This window comes from Bufo gargarizans, chromosome 8, assembly GCF_014858855.1.
Source record: "Bufo gargarizans isolate SCDJY-AF-19 chromosome 8, ASM1485885v1, whole genome shotgun sequence".
Classification (NCBI taxonomy): Eukaryota; Metazoa; Chordata; class Amphibia; order Anura; family Bufonidae; genus Bufo; species Bufo gargarizans.
In genome coordinates, this window is record NC_058087.1 from 165,268,713 (window position 1) to 165,286,515 (window position 17,803).

The window sequence follows — 17,803 nt, forward strand, 5'->3', positions numbered from 1 at the left end:
ACTGTGAGGTAGTTTATGACTATATAATATGTTTTCTATGAAATGTGCTATTACCATGACCAGGGGGATGTTAAATAATCCAGGAGAGAACACTTTGAACATCAAGTTCATCTGTCTTGGTAACTTAATTATCTAAGAGGGGAGGGACTAATTGGGGGAGGACACTTTATAAGGCGCTGTTTTTGAACAGGACCTGGGGACACCGGTCATTTTTTGCCTACATCTGGGCTTCCATTCCTGGAGGGTCTTGATTGAGAGACGCCGAATCTGAAAATCTCTATCATGAGATATTGCTGATGGAGGATTGGTCTCCACTTCCCCTGACGAACCAGTCGGAAAATATTTGGACTGGGGAAACGTAGCGTTCTGACGAACCAGTCGGAAAATATTTGGACTGGGGAAACGTAGCGTTCTGACGAACCAGTCGGAAAATATTTGGACTGGGGAAACGTAGCGTTGGGATTTGTATGTTTGTATCTGTTTTTCTAGTGTGTCTTATATGCCTAGCCTTTTGGCAATTAGGATAGGGTGATAAAGGGAGAGCCAGTATAGGCACGAGGACAGGGAGCCTCTACCATTAAGGGGTGTCCCTGGGCTGAGTCTATGTAGGGTCATGAAGGGACATTTATAGGATAGGATTATTGTTTCTACTATTGGATATCACATTTGTGAGCTGTATTATTGCCATCACGACCTACAGACCACCTTAATCATCATTAGTGCGAAATAATCATCGTAACGCTTCCTTTACCAGCACCAGATCTCCGTCTAGTTATGGAGCACTACACCCCTTGATGACTGAGCTAACCATCCTATTCCATCTGCCCTGGTATTTCAGCAATTGTGAGTAACCATCTGATTCCATCTGTTCTGGTATTTCAGCAAATCGTAAGTTACCAAGTAACCTTGGCTGTGGTTCAACAATATGTGAATATTCACGATATACAGACTCAGTATTTTCAGCTAGTCGTGAACAATTATTGAATGTGTATCATATTTCAGCTAACCGTGAACAATCACGGAATGTGTATTTTATTTCAGCTAACCGTGAACAATCACGGAATGTGTACCATGTGAACTTATGCAATAGGATTAATAGTGAACTACAATATATTGGTTTCCTTAACGATTTTTTCTGGTCCTCAACTGTGCCTTATACTCAGAGTACCTTGTGCAGGGGTAATCAAAATCTCCAGGATTGCTTACCAGTCGTGTATCTTTATCTTGATATAGGTGTAACTGTAGCCATTCCTTTTTTGCCATTATAGGACATTGTTTGTCGACTTTCCTTGTATGTGTAGTCCGGCTGTAGGCCAGATTTTAATAGAATATCATTAAAAGGTATATTTTAATTGGGAAGGTTTTCCAGTATATATTCAATTATTCTTCCCTTAGATTTATTTACTGCCAAGCAGGTTTGTGATGTGGTAGAATTTATAACTAAAGATTATGGCAGGCTTTCTCAAAGGCCCAATAAATACGGATAGTTGGTTGGAGGAAGAGGGGGAGGTCTTCTCTGAACAGGAGGGTGCCTCTGAGAGGAGTGGACATTTATCATTAAAATCTATTTTCAAAGACCTGTTTCTCGACTACTAAGAAAATCTTAAATCTTGGTGGGAAACACGCACTTTGGAAAATTATATAAAAAATAGGATCATACCAAGGGGTTTGAGAGTTCGTTTAGTCCCGGCGCAGAGATCTAGTTCCCCTGGATTATTAGAAAAGTGGGAAAAGGAGTCAATTGATAGCTCAATACGCTTTATGAATATCCTCTTAGAGGAAGAAAAAGAAATTTTAAATAATACTTGTATAAAATTAAATAAACAGATTGAATTAGCCTTGACACTTAAAGGGGACCCCGACTTCAATCGAAGAGAAGCGACTCTCCAAACCTCGGTCGAGAATTTCCAAACACAACTAAAGGAGAGGAAGCATAGGCAGTTTGTGACTGACCTTAACACCTTTAGATATAAACGAGCCTTTGATTTCCTGAGAGAAAAATCAGAAACCAAGATTATAGAAGAGTCGAGCACTGATCTAGACTCCTCGGATACAGAGAGATATAACAGAGCTAAAACACCCTACAGAGGACGTGGTAGTGGGAATTCTCGACCGAAAGGAGGAAAAAGATGGCAGAGAGGTGGACAGGGTTATGCCTCCTCTACTTCGGAATCATATGTTGCTTCCGGGGGTGGGGGGGCAAGCCACGAATTTTTTAGGAAAGAGAGGGGAGGATCAAACAGGTCCCCCCTACGACCTGAGGGACAGGGTTCCAATACAGAAAGAACAAAGGCACAAGTGAATGAGAAATGTATAATCAATTTGACGAACAAGGCCCTTACAACCAGTGAACTGGAGATCCTGTCAAAAGGTCTTTCTTTTGTGCCAACGGTAAATTTCAATACCTTCTCGTGGGTAAAGGACCTAAATCTTTTCACACGGAAATTACGTTGGCACAAATTCTACAAAAACAATGATAGGGAGGAATGCACCAAATTGGGCATCCCATTGGATTGCCTAAAGGATACCAGACTCCTCCTTTCCATTAATGAAGGTCCTTACCAACAAGATGGGTTGGGCCCCTTCACCAAACTGCGTCCCAAAAGCAATAGAATGCCCCCGCCCCAAGAAAATTCTGCAATCGATATCTTCTCCAGACTGGTGATCCAGGATCTGGAAAAGATTAGATCACAACAAGGGTCTGGGTGGAATCTTACTAGACAGGAAAGAGAGTCCCTCATTGGACTACAAAAAGACAGTAGCATCATTGTGAAACCCGCCGATAAGGGGGGCAACATTGTTATTATGGACCACATTATGTATAATGGGATGTGTGAAGGCCTTCTCAATGATGCCGACTGTTACGGTCGACTACGGGATGATCCCTCAAACCTTTTTACAGAGGAACTGGACCAGATCCTCTTACAAGCATTTGAGGATAAACTAATTTCATCAGATGAGCTCAAATTTATGTCTCCAAAAAATCCCCAGATACCAACTTTCTACGCACTCCCGAAAATCCATAAGGGGGTGGATCCGTTGAAAGGGAGACCGATAGTATCTGGAATAGATTCCCTCTCTCAAAATACCAGCATCTATATTGACCAGGTCCTGAGACCATTTGTTTCAGCATTGCCCTCGTACATAAGGGACACGACTGACCTCCTCCTGCGAATACAGGATGCTGCTGTGGAGGAAAAGACATTTTTGGCATCTATTGATGTTGAGGCCCTATACAGCAGTATACCTCATGAGTGGGGAGTTAAGGCAGTCGAGTCATTTTTGACAACTAGGGGTACTCAGTTCAGAGCGCATAATTCATTCATGATCAGTATCCTTAATTTTGTTCTATCACACAATTTCTTCCTTTTTAAGAATGTGTTTTACCACCAGCTCAGGGGCACCGCGATGGGTAGCCCCTGTGCTCCGACCTACGCAAATCTGCTCCTGGGCTGGTGGGAGGACCAACTTGTATTCAGTGATGTGGAGGAACCCTGGACCACCCACATTACCTTCTGGGGAAGGTACATTGATGATATCTTTCTCCTGTGGGATGGTCCAGAGGTTGCCTTCAAGTCTTTTGTCACATCACTGAATAACAATCCCATAGGCCTAAGATTTACCTACGAAATAAATGAGAGGGAGATCTCATTCCTAGATATCAAAATTTCGAAAAGGAATGGAACACTGTATACTGAAACATTTAGAAAACCGACGGCCACCAATAGCCTCCTACACTGGGGTAGTTTTCATCCGAACCCAGTAAAAAGAGGCATCCCTAAGGGCCAATATATTCGGATCAGGAGGAACTGTACTGATACCCCCACATTTATGGCACAGTCCAGGGACCTTAGGGAAAGATTTCTAAATAGAGGCTATCCTGACGTGACACTAAAAAAGGCATTTAGGCATTCCCTCACACACAACAGAGATGATTTTCTGAACCCTAATAAAAAGGATGAAACACAGAATCAAGTTATTAGGGTTATTGGAACGTACGATGACTCTCATGAGAGGGTATTCGAAATCTTGAGAAGGCATTGGGACATCCTCCGAACAGATAGAGATCTTGTAGATGTGCTCCCACCCAAACCAGGGATCACTTTCAGGAGGGGAAAATCGATAAGGGACCGTTTGGTCCATAGTTTCTACACCACACCGAAAACCTCTGGAACCTGGTTGGATAGGAGACCGTTGGGAACATTTAAATGTAGTGGTTGCATAGCATGCCCATTCATTATTACATCAAAATCCTTTAAAAGTGTCACAACGGATAGAACCTTTGAGATAAGGGACTTTGGTAATTGTAGGAGCTGTGGAGTGGTCTATCTTATAACATGTACGTGTCCCTTAAACTATGTGGGTAAGACTAAAAGGGAGTTGAGGAGGAGAGTAGGGGAGCACCTAGGGGATATTAGACATAAACGAGACAAACCAGTGTCGAATCATGTACTTGAGTTCCATGGGGGGATCCTAAATCCCTGGGATTTCAAATCATTGAAATCATTCCTCCCTCCCCACGTAAAGGAGATTGGGATAAAAAGATTTTACAGAAGGAATGCCAGTGGATATATAGACTAAAAACTTATAGTCCACATGGCCTCAATGAACAATTATCGTTCGGCTGCTTCCTGTAAAATAGGTGCATCCTCCGTTCCTGACTTTTCCCACATAAATATAATTATTGAGTGAGACACACTGTCCACAACTCCCACTCAGCCACGACTAGAATTCATTCTTATAATTATTGCCCGTTCAGGGCATCTACAAAATGAATTACTCTTCTTTTCTTGCTCATCCGTCCACTCTGGCACGACTATTAAATCCTTGATGTCCGGCTGTATATGGGGTTCACCTCCTCGGGTGGCCCCCTTCTCTTTCCTCAACTAAACCAACTACCAATGGCGACTCTATTGTTATCATACATTCTGTCATAAATTAAAATATCGGATCAGAATTGATCCTATAGTAATTATCATAGTGCCGGAAGGGGGTGTATTTTGTAATTCTTTTCCCCCCTGATGGCTTGTTAATATATGGTCCAGTGGAACCTTGTCAATATATAAAGTGTCCTCAATCCCCATTTAGGGTGATCCAACTCCCTCTAAGCCTCCACTCTGTGTCCCATTCTCCCCCCCCTCTTTACTGTTTGCTAAATGCTATATCATATTATCCACTTAATAATCGATTTTGGTAGAAATAATAAACGGATAGCAATGATACATTAATAAACATGCTATTTGTAATGACTTAAACATTATGATGATTACAAACCAATTGCACAGCCTCATTTAATATTCAATCGCCTGGTGGAACGCAATTTGCGTTCCAAAACAACTTCCGGGTATCGGGACAGCACTAGATACGTCACTTCCGGTTTCGGACACTACTTCCGGTCTGTGGAACGCATATGCGTTCCAAATCGGCGTTTTACATGCTGCCTATATGGATCATCAACTGTGAGGTAGTTTATGACTATATAATATGTTTTCTATGAAATGTGCTATTACCATGACCAGGGGGATGTTAAATAATCCAGGAGAGAACACTTTGAACATCAAGTTCATCTGTCTTGGTAACTTAATTATCTAAGAGGGGAGGGACTAATTGGGGGAGGACACTTTATAAGGCGCTGTTTTTGAACAGGACCTGGGGACACCGGTCATTTTTTGCCTACATCTGGGCTTCCATTCCTGGAGGGTCTTGATTGAGAGACGCCGAATCTGAAAATCTCTATCATGAGATATTGCTGATGGAGGATTGGTCTCCACTTCCCCTGACGAACCAGTCGGAAAATATTTGGACTGGGGAAACGTAGCGTTCTGACGAACCAGTCGGAAAATATTTGGACTGGGGAAACGTAGCGTTCTGACGAACCAGTCGGAAAATATTTGGACTGGGGAAACGTAGCGTTGGGATTTGTATGTTTGTATCTGTTTTTCTAGTGTGTCTTATATGCCTAGCCTTTTGGCAATTAGGATAGGGTGATAAAGGGAGAGCCAGTATAGGCACGAGGACAGGGAGCCTCTACCATTAAGGGGTGTCCCTGGGCTGAGTCTATGTAGGGTCATGAAGGGACATTTATAGGATAGGATTATTGTTTCTACTATTGGATATCACATTTGTGAGCTGTATTATTGCCATCACGACCTACAGACCACCTTAATCATCATTAGTGCGAAATAATCATCGTAACGCTTCCTTTACCAGCACCAGATCTCCGTCTAGTTATGGAGCACTACACCCCTTGACGACTGAGCTAACCATCCTATTCCATCTGCCCTGGTATTTCAGCAATTGTGAGTAACCATCTGATTCCATCTGTTCTGGTATTTCAGCAAATCGTAAGTTACCAAGTAACCTTGGCTGTGGTTCAACAATATGTGAATATTCACGATATACAGACTCAGTATTTTCAGCTAGTCGTGAACAATTATTGAATGTGTATCATATTTCAGCTAACCGTGAACAATCACGGAATGTGTATTTTATTTCAGCTAACCGTGAACAATCACGGAATGTGTACCATGTGAACTTATGCAATAGGATTAATAGTGAACTACAATATATTGGTTTCCTTAACGATTTTTTCTGGTCCTCAACTGTGCCTTATACTCAGAGTACCTTGTGCAGGGGTAATCAAAATCTCCAGGATTGCTTACCAGTCGTGTATCTTTATCTTGATATAGGTGTAACTGTAGCCATTCCTTTTTTGCCACTATAGGACATTGTTTGTCGACTTTCCTTGTATGTGTAGTCCGGCTGTAGGCCAGATTTTAATAGAATATCATTAAAAGGTATATTTTAATTGGGAAGGTTTTCCAGTATATATTCAATTATTCTTCCCTTAGATTTATTTACTGCCAAGCAGGTTTGTGATGTGGTAGAATTTATAACTAAAGATTATGGCAGGCTTTCTCAAAGGCCCAATAAATACGGATAGTTGGTTGGAGGAAGAGGGGGAGGTCTTCTCTGAACAGGAGGGTGCCTCTGAGAGGAGTGGACATTTATCATTAAAATCTATTTTCAAAGACCTGTTTCTCGACTACTAAGAAAATCTTAAATCTTGGTGGGAAACACGCACTTTGGAAAATTATATAAAAAATAGGATCATACCAAGGGGTTTGAGAGTTCGTTTAGTCCCGGCGCAGAGATCTAGTTCCCCTGGATTATTAGAAAAGTGGGAAAAGGAGTCAATTGATAGCTCAATACGCTTTATGAATATCCTCTTAGAGGAAGAAAAAGAAATTTTAAATAATACTTGTATAAAATTAAATAAACAGATTGAATTAGCCTTGACACTTAAAGGGGACCCCGACTTCAATCGAAGAGAAGCGACTCTCCAAACCTCGGTCGAGAATTTCCAAACACAACTAAAGGAGAGGAAGCATAGGCAGTTTGTGACTGACCTTAACACCTTTAGATATAAACGAGCCTTTGATTTCCTGAGAGAAAAATCAGAAACCAAGATTATAGAAGAGTCGAGCACTGATCTAGACTCCTCGGATACAGAGAGATATAACAGAGCTAAAACACCCTACAGAGGACGTGGTAGTGGGAATTCTCGACCGAAAGGAGGAAAAAGATGGCAGAGAGGTGGACAGGGTTATGCCTCCTCTACTTCGGAATCATATGTTGCTTCCGGGGGTGGGGGGGCAAGCCACGAATTTTTTAGGAAAGAGAGGGGAGGATCAAACAGGTCCCCCCTACGACCTGAGGGACAGGGTTCCAATACAGAAAGAACAAAGGCACAAGTGAATGAGAAATGTATAATCAATTTGACGAACAAGGCCCTTACAACCAGTGAACTGGAGATCCTGTCAAAAGGTCTTTCTTTTGTGCCAACGGTAAATTTCAATACCTTCTCGTGGGTAAAGGACCTAAATCTTTTCACACGGAAATTACGTTGGCACAAATTCTACAAAAACAATGATAGGGAGGAATGCACCAAATTGGGCATCCCATTGGATTGCCTAAAGGATACCAGACTCCTCCTTTCCATTAATGAAGGTCCTTACCAACAAGATGGGTTGGGCCCCTTCACCAAACTGCGTCCCAAAAGCAATAGAATGCCCCCGCCCCAAGAAAATTCTGCAATCGATATCTTCTCCAGACTGGTGATCCAGGATCTGGAAAAGATTAGATCACAACAAGGGTCTGGGTGGAATCTTACTAGACAGGAAAGAGAGTCCCTCATTGGACTACAAAAAGACAGTAGCATCATTGTGAAACCCGCCGATAAGGGGGGCAACATTGTTATTATGGACCACATTATGTATAATGGGATGTGTGAAGGCCTTCTCAATGATGCCGACTGTTACGGTCGACTACGGGATGATCCCTCAAACCTTTTTACAGAGGAACTGGACCAGATCCTCTTACAAGCATTTGAGGATAAACTAATTTCATCAGATGAGCTCAAATTTATGTCTCCAAAAAATCCCCAGATACCAACTTTCTACGCACTCCCGAAAATCCATAAGGGGGTGGATCCGTTGAAAGGGAGACCGATAGTATCTGGAATAGATTCCCTCTCTCAAAATACCAGCATCTATATTGACCAGGTCCTGAGACCATTTGTTTCAGCATTGCCCTCGTACATAAGGGACACGACTGACCTCCTCCTGCGAATACAGGATGCTGCTGTGGAGGAAAAGACATTTTTGGCATCTATTGATGTTGAGGCCCTATACAGCAGTATACCTCATGAGTGGGGAGTTAAGGCAGTCGAGTCCTTTTTGACAACTAGGGGTACTCAGTTCAGAGCGCATAATTCATTCATGATCAGTATCCTTAATTTTGTTCTATCACACAATTTCTTCCTTTTTAAGAATGTGTTTTACCACCAGCTCAGGGGCACCGCGATGGGTAGCCCCTGTGCTCCGACCTACGCAAATCTGCTCCTGGGCTGGTGGGAGGACCAACTTGTATTCAGTGATGTGGAGGAACCCTGGACCACCCACATTACCTTCTGGGGAAGGTACATTGATGATATCTTTCTCCTGTGGGATGGTCCAGAGGTTGCCTTCAAGTCTTTTGTCACATCACTGACAATCCCATAGGCCTAAGATTTACCTACGAAATAAATGAGAGGGAGATCTCATTCCTAGATATCAAAATTTCGAAAAGGAATGGAACACTGTATACTGAAACATTTAGAAAACCGACGGCCACCAATAGCCTCCTACACTGGGGTAGTTTTCATCCGAACCCAGTAAAAAGAGGCATCCCTAAGGGCCAATATATTCGGATCAGGAGGAACTGTACTGATACCCCCACATTTATGGCACAGTCCAGGGACCTTAGGGAAAGATTTCTAAATAGAGGCTATCCTGACGTGACACTAAAAAAGGCATTTAGGCATTCCCTCACACACAACAGAGATGATTTTCTGAACCCTAATAAAAAGGATGAAACACAGAATCAAGTTATTAGGGTTATTGGAACGTACGATGACTCTCATGAGAGGGTATTCGAAATCTTGAGAAGGCATTGGGACATCCTCCGAACAGATAGAGATCTTGTAGATGTGCTCCCACCCAAACCAGGGATCACTTTCAGGAGGGGAAAATCGATAAGGGACCGTTTGGTCCATAGTTTCTACACCACACCGAAAACCTCTGGAACCTGGTTGGATAGGAGACCGTTGGGAACATTTAAATGTAGTGGTTGCATAGCATGCCCATTCATTATTACATCAAAATCCTTTAAAAGTGTCACAACGGATAGAACCTTTGAGATAAGGGACTTTGGTAATTGTAGGAGCTGTGGAGTGGTCTATCTTATAACATGTACGTGTCCCTTAAACTATGTGGGTAAGACTAAAAGGGAGTTGAGGAGGAGAGTAGGGGAGCACCTAGGGGATATTAGACATAAACGAGACAAACCAGTGTCGAATCATGTACTTGAGTTCCATGGGGGGGATCCTAAATCCCTGGGATTTCAAATCATTGAAATCATTCCTCCCTCCCCACGTAAAGGAGATTGGGATAAAAAGATTTTACAGAAGGAATGCCAGTGGATATATAGACTAAAAACTTATAGTCCACATGGCCTCAATGAACAATTATCGTTCGGCTGCTTCCTGTAAAATAGGTGCATCCTCCGTTCCTGACTTTTCCCACATAAATATAATTATTGAGTGAGACACACTGTCCACAACTCCCACTCAGCCACGACTAGAATTCATTCTTATAATTATTGCCCGTTCAGGGCATCTACAAAATGAATTACTCTTCTTTTCTTGCTCATCCGTCCACTCTGGCACGACTATTAAATCCTTGATGTCCGGCTGTATATGGGGTTCACCTCCTCGGGTGGCCCCCTTCTCTTTCCTCAACTAAACCAACTACCAATGGCGACTCTATTGTTATCATACATTCTGTCATAAATTAAAATATCGGATCAGAATTGATCCTATAGTAATTATCATAGTGCCGGAAGGGGGTGTATTTTGTAATTCTTTTCCCCCCTGATGGCTTGTTAATATATGGTCCAGTGGAACCTTGTCAATATATAAAGTGTCCTCAATCCCCATTTAGGGTGATCCAACTCCCTCTAAGCCTCCACTCTGTGTCCCATTCTCCCCCCCCTCTTTACTGTTTGCTAAATGCTATATCATATTATCCACTTAATAATCGATTTTGGTAGAAATAATAAACGGATAGCAATGATACATTAATAAACATGCTATTTGTAATGACTTAAACATTATGATGATTACAAACCAATTGCACAGCCTCATTTAATATTCAATCGCCTGGTGGAACGCGTTCCAAAACAACTTCCGGGTATCGGGACAGCACTAGATACGTCACTTCCGGTTTCGGACACTACTTCCGGTCTGTGGAACGCATATGCGTTCCAAATCGGCGTTTTACATGCTGCCTATATGGATCATCAACTGTGAGGTAGTTTATGACTATATAATATGTTTTCTATGAAATGTGCTATTACCATGACCAGGGGGATGTTAAATAATCCAGGAGAGAACACTTTGAACATCAAGTTCATCTGTCTTGGTAACTTAATTATCTAAGAGGGGAGGGACTAATTGGGGGAGGACACTTTATAAGGCGCTGTTTTTGAACAGGACCTGGGGACACCGGTCATTTTTTGCCTACATCTGGGCTTCCATTCCTGGAGGGTCTTGATTGAGAGACGCCGAATCTGAAAATCTCTATCATGAGATATTGCTGATGGAGGATTGGTCTCCACTTCCCCTGACGAACCAGTCGGAAAATATTTGGACTGGGGAAACGTAGCGTTCTGACGAACCAGTCGGAAAATATTTGGACTGGGGAAACGTAGCGTTCTGACGAACCAGTCGGAAAATATTTGGACTGGGGAAACGTAGCGTTGGGATTTGTATGTTTGTATCTGTTTTTCTAGTGTGTCTTATATGCCTAGCCTTTTGGCAATTAGGATAGGGTGATAAAGGGAGAGCCAGTATAGGCACGAGGACAGGGAGCCTCTACCATTAAGGGGTGTCCCTGGGCTGAGTCTATGTAGGGTCATGAAGGGACATTTATAGGATAGGATTATTGTTTCTACTATTGGATATCACATTTGTGAGCTGTATTATTGCCATCACGACCTACAGACCACCTTAATCATCATTAGTGCGAAATAATCATCGTAACGCTTCCTTTACCAGCACCAGATCTCCGTCTAGTTATGGAGCACTACACCCCTTGACGACTGAGCTAACCATCCTATTCCATCTGCCCTGGTATTTCAGCAATTGTGAGTAACCATCTGATTCCATCTGTTCTGGTATTTCAGCAAATCGTAAGTTACCAAGTAACCTTGGCTGTGGTTCAACAATATGTGAATATTCACGATATACAGACTCAGTATTTTCAGCTAGTCGTGAACAATTATTGAATGTGTATCATATTTCAGCTAACCGTGAACAATCACGGAATGTGTATTTTATTTCAGCTAACCGTGAACAATCACGGAATGTGTACCATGTGAACTTATGCAATAGGATTAATAGTGAACTACAATATATTGGTTTCCTTAACGATTTTTTCTGGTCCTCAACTGTGCCTTATACTCAGAGTACCTTGTGCAGGGGTAATCAAAATCTCCAGGATTGCTTACCAGTCGTGTATCTTTATCTTGATATAGGTGTAACTGTAGCCATTCCTTTTTTGCCATTATAGGACATTGTTTGTCGACTTTCCTTGTATGTGTAGTCCGGCTGTAGGCCAGATTTTAATAGAATATCATTAAAAGGTATATTTTAATTGGGAAGGTGTTCCAGTATATACCCAATCTGCTACTAAGTTAAGTGCTGTACATTTATCTGTTATTTTCTGTTTGCTGGATCCCAGGTGACCCTGACTCCCTCCGTGTCTGGTGTAGGGAGCCGGTGGTCGTGTCCCCTCACTATTGTAGGGTGTTCAGGTGTTATATAGTCGAGGTACGGGGATATGCAACCATCCACCTTTGGGATTTTTGCATACGCTGAGCAGCCAGGGAAAGGGCCAGGTCTTGTGCAGGGGTCTCCCTTTTGGTTCCTTAACTTTGGATCCAGTGAGTCATATACGCATGTTGCATTGTCTTGTTTCCTGTACACCGTCCGTGACATTATAAGCCGCCAAAACCGTCTCAAGAATGGATCCGGTTTCACTTTTGGCTGAACGCTTCCAGGGTCTTTCATTGGAGGTAGCTGATCTCCGTAAGACTTTTTCTCAGCTTCAAGTGACCGGTTCAGCTTGTGTTCATGGAGTTTGTTCTGAGCCTAAGATCTCGCTCCCGGATACGTTCTCCGGGGGTAGTGAGAATTTTGTGCGTTTTAGAGAGGCTTGCAAACTCCATTTTTGCCTTCTTCCCCATTTATCTGGTGATGAGGAACGGAGGGTGGAGATCATTATATCGCTGCTCAGGGGTAACGCTCAGTCCTGGGCCTTTTCGCTGCCGAAAGTGGGGCACGACCTCTCCGTTAAGTGGATGAATTCTTTTTAGCCCTGGGTCAGATATATGATGATCCGGATCGTATTGCTCTGGCTGAGTCTAGACTACGTCTATTATGCCAGGGTAAACAATCCAGAGATATACTGCTCAGAATTTCGGAGATGGGCAGCTGATACTGGTTGGAATGATGCTGCACTCCGAAGTCAATTTTGCCATGGTCTTTCAGAGGGATTGAAAGATGTGTTTGCCTTTCATGAAAGGCCTATTTCCTTGGACCTGCTATGTCTCAGGCCGTTCATATTGACAGGCATCTTAGAGAGAAAGGAGAGATATCTCCTTCCTGTCATACTCAGTCCCAGGACAGTGCAGCGGTCTCATTCTGTGCGCAGGGGTCTCGGTCGCTGTCAGCCCCTTCTGAGCAGGAGCCCATGCAGCTGGGGTTGATTGCTTCTGACAATAGAAGATTCAGCTCGCATGGGAGGGTTTGTTTTTGTTGTGGAGGTATAAATCATTTGGCAAATGTTTGTCCCTCTAGGAGATTCAGGCAGTTTTCTGGGAGTAATAAAGAAACAAAGAGGAAAAAATCTTTTAAAAATGTTCCGTCTGTTACTATTGGGAGGGTTGAGGCGGAAATTGAAGGTTTTCCGTTTGCTTGTAGTTCCCGTTTTGTCCTGCCTGCTAGGGTGGCGCTAGAGAGCAAGATCATTTTTTGTGAGATTTTTGTGGATAGTGGAGCAGCTGTCAATCTCATTGATAATCAATTTGCAATAACTCATGGTTTCCAGGTGTGCACTTTGGGAAAAGATATTCCTGTTTTTGCTATTGATTCCGCTCCACTTTCTCAGAAATCATTAAAGGGCATAGTTCACAATATCCGTTTAATTGTGAGTGATGCTCATGTTGAGGATGTGTCATGTTTCGTCCTTAGCGGTTTGCCTACTCCTCTTGTCTTGGGGCTACCCTGGCTCACTAAACATAACACTACCATTGATTGGCAAGCGAGGAAAATGAATGGTTAGAGTGACTTTTGCAGAGAGAATTGCCTTACGACATCTGTTTCTGAGGTTTCTACTAAGACTGTACCATCTTTTCTCTCAGAATTTTCGGATGTCTTCTCTGAGAGTGGAGTTCAGGATTTGCCCCCGCACAGGGAGTACGATTGCCCTATTAATCTCATCCCAGACGCCAAGCTGCCTAAATCTCGTTTATACAATCTTTCCCAACCTGAAAGGATCGCTATGCGTGTTTATATCTCTGAGAGTCTGAGAAAAGGACACATACGACCCTCAAAGTCACCTGTTGCCGCTGTTTTTTTCTTTGTTAAGAAAAAAAGATAGTTCTTTAAGACCTTGTCTGGATTTCAGGGATCTGAACAGTATCACTATTCGTGACCCTTATCCGCTTCCTCTGATCCCGGACCTGTTTAACCAGGTTGTTGGGGCTAAAGTCTTTTCCAAATTAGATCTAAGAGGGGCATACAACCTGGTCAGGGTCAGAGAAGGAGACGAATGGAAGACGGCCTTCAATACCCCTGAGGGCCATTTTGAGAATTTGGTTATGTCTTTTGGTTTGATGAATGCCCCAGCCGTTTTTCAGCATTTCGTGAACAGCATTTTTTATCATTTGATGGGAAAATTTGTATTAGTGTATTTGGATGACATTTTTATTTTTTCTCCTGATTTCAAAACTCATAAGGAACATTTACGTCAGGTCTTGCTCATCCTGCGGGAGAATAAATTATATGCGAAACTGGAAAAATGTGTGTTTGCGGTTCCAGAAATTCAATTTCTGGGGTTTCTTCTCTCCGCTTCTGGTTTTCGCATGGACCCCGAGAAGGTCCGCGCTGTGCTTCAGTGGGAGCTTCCTGAGAATCAGAAGGCGCTGATGCGTTTTTTGGGCTTTGCCAATTATTACAGGAAGTTTATTTTGAATTATTCCTCTATTGTTAAACCACTCACTGATATGACCAGAAAGGGGGTAGATTTTTCTTCTTGGTCAGTAGAGGCGCGTAAGGCTTTTTCTAATATCAAGGAGAGTTTTGCTTCCGCTCCCATCTTGGTGCAACCTGATATTTCTTTACCCTTCATAGTTGAGGTTGATGCTTCTGAGGTGGGTGTGGGGGCGGTCTTGTCTCAGGGTTCCTCTCCTGCCAAATTGCGACCGTGTGCCTTTTACTCCTCCGCAGAGAGAAATTACGATGTGGGAGATAGGGAATTGTTGGCCATCAAGTTGGCTTTTGAGGAATGGCGCCCTTGGCTAGAGGGAGCCAGACACCCTATTACCATATTTACTGACCATAAAAATCTAGCCTACTTGGAGTCAGCCAAGCGTCTGAACCCGAGACAGGCCAGATGGTCTTTGTTCTTTTCTAGGTTTATTTTGTTGTCACGTTCCGCCCTGGGGTTAAGAATGTGAAGGCAGATGCCCTGTCACGTTGTTTTCCGGGAGGCGGGAATTTTGAAGACCCGGGTCCCATTTTGGCTGAAGGTGTGGTGGTCTCTGCTCTTTTTTCTGAATTGGAGGCAGAGGTGCAGGCAGCCCAGTCAGAGGCTCCTGATCTTTGTCCTCCTGGGAGGTTGTTTGTGCCTCTCGCTTTAAGACACAAGATTTTTAAGGAACACCACGATACGGTCCTTGCTGGGCACCCGGGGGAAAGAGCCACACTGGATCTCATCGCTCGGAGATTCTGGTGGCCTGCGCTTCGTAAGTCGGTTGAGGGTTTTGTGGCAGCCTGCGAGACTTGCGCTCGTGCCAAAGTCCCTCATTCACGGCCATCAGGTCCTCTCCTTCCCTTACCCATTCCTTCCCGTCCTTGGACACATCTGTCCATGGACTTCATAACGGACCTGCCTCGTTCCTCGGGGAAGACTGTGATTCTGGTGGTGGTGGACCGTTTTAGCAAAATGGTGCATTTCATCCCTTTTCCTGGTTTGCCCAATGCTAAGATGCTGGCGCAGGCATTTATTGATCACATTGTCAAATTGCACGGTATTCCTTCAGACATAGTTTCTGATAGGGGCACGCAGTTTGTTTCCAGATTCTGAAAGGCTTTCTGTTCTCGCTTGGGGGTTCGGTTGTCATTCTCTTCTGCTTTCCACCCACAGTCGAATAGCCAGACAGAGCGCGTCAATCAGAATCTGGAGACATATCTGCGCTGTTTTGTGGCGGAGAATCAAGAGGATTGGTGTTCTTTTTTGTCCCTTGCTGAGTTTGCTTTAAATAACCGTCGTCAGGAGTCCTCTGATAAGTCACCATTTTTTTGTGCATATGGGTTTCATCCGCAGTTTGGGACTTTCTCGGGAGAGGGGTCTTCTGGTTTACCTGATGAGGACAGATTCTCCTCGTCTTTGTCATCTATTTGGCAAAAGATTCAGGATAATCTAAAAAGCATGAGTGAGAGATATAAGTGTGTGGCAGATAAGAGACGTGTGCTTGGTCCGGACCTGAATGTTCGTGATCTGGTGTGGTTGTCTACCAAGAATATCAAATTGAAGGTTCCCTCCTGGAAGTTGGGTCCAAGGTTTATTGGGCCTTACAAAATCCTGTCTGTCATCAATCCTGTTGCCTACCGTCTTGATCTTCCTCAGACTTGGAAGATCCATAATGTTTTTCATAAGTCCTTATTGAAACCTTATGTTCAACCCATTGTACCCTCGCCTTTGCCTCCTCCTCCGATTATGGTTGATGGGAATCTTGAATTTCAGGTCTCTAGTAGGGATGAGCGAACTCGAACTGTATAGTTCGGGTTCGTACCGAATTTTGGGGTGTCCGTGACACGGACCCGAACCCGGACATTGTCGTAAAAGTCCGGGTTCGGGTTCGGTGTTCGTCGCTTTCTTGGCGCTTTTGTGACGCTTTCTTGGCGCTTTTTGAAAGGCTGCAAAGCAGCCAATCAACAAGCGTCATACTACTTGCCCCAAGAGGCCATCACAGCCATGCCTACTATTGGCATGGCTGTGATTGGCCAGAGCACCATGTGACCCAGCCTCTATTTAAGCTGGAGTCACATAGCGCCGCCCGTCACTCTGCTCTGATTAGCGTAGGGAGAGGTTGCGGCTGCGACAGTAGGGCGAGATTAGGCAGATTAACTCCTCCAAAGGACTTGATTAACTGATCGATCTGCAGCTGTGGATCATTGAGCTGCTGATCCTCAATTGCTCACTGTTTTTAGGCTGCCCAGACCGTTTGTCAGTCACATTTTTCTGGGGTGATCGGCGGCCATTTTGTGTCTTGTGGTGCGCCAGCACAAGCTGCGACCAAGTGCATTTAACCCTCAATGGTGTGGTTGTTTTTTGGCTAAAGCCTACATCAGGGTGAAGCTGTCACACCAAGTGCATTTAACCAGCAATAGTCTGTTTATTTTTTGGCCATATACTACATCAGGGGCAAGCTGCGCCTGTCACCAAGTGCATTTAACCCTCAATGGTGTGGTTGTTTTTTGGCTAAAGCCTACATCAGGGTGAAGCTGTCACACCAAGTGCATTTAACCAGCAATAGTCTGTTCATTTTTTGGCTATATACTACATCAGGGGCAAGCTGCGCCCGTCACCAAGTGCATTTAACCCTCAGTAGTGTGGTTGGTCAAGCTGTGACACCAAGTGCATTTAACCAGCAATAGTCTGTTCATTTTTTGGCCATATACTACATCAGGGGCAAGCTGCGCCCGTCACCAAGTGCATTTAACCCTCAGTAGTGTGGTTGGTCAAGCTATCACACCAAGTGCATTTAACCAGCAATAGTCTGTTCATTTTTTGGCCATATACTAAATCAGGGGCAAGCTGCGCCCGTCACCAAGTGCATTTAACCAGCAATAGTCTGTTCATTTTTTGGCCATATACTACATCAGGGGCAAGCTGCGCCCGTCACCAAGTGCATTTAA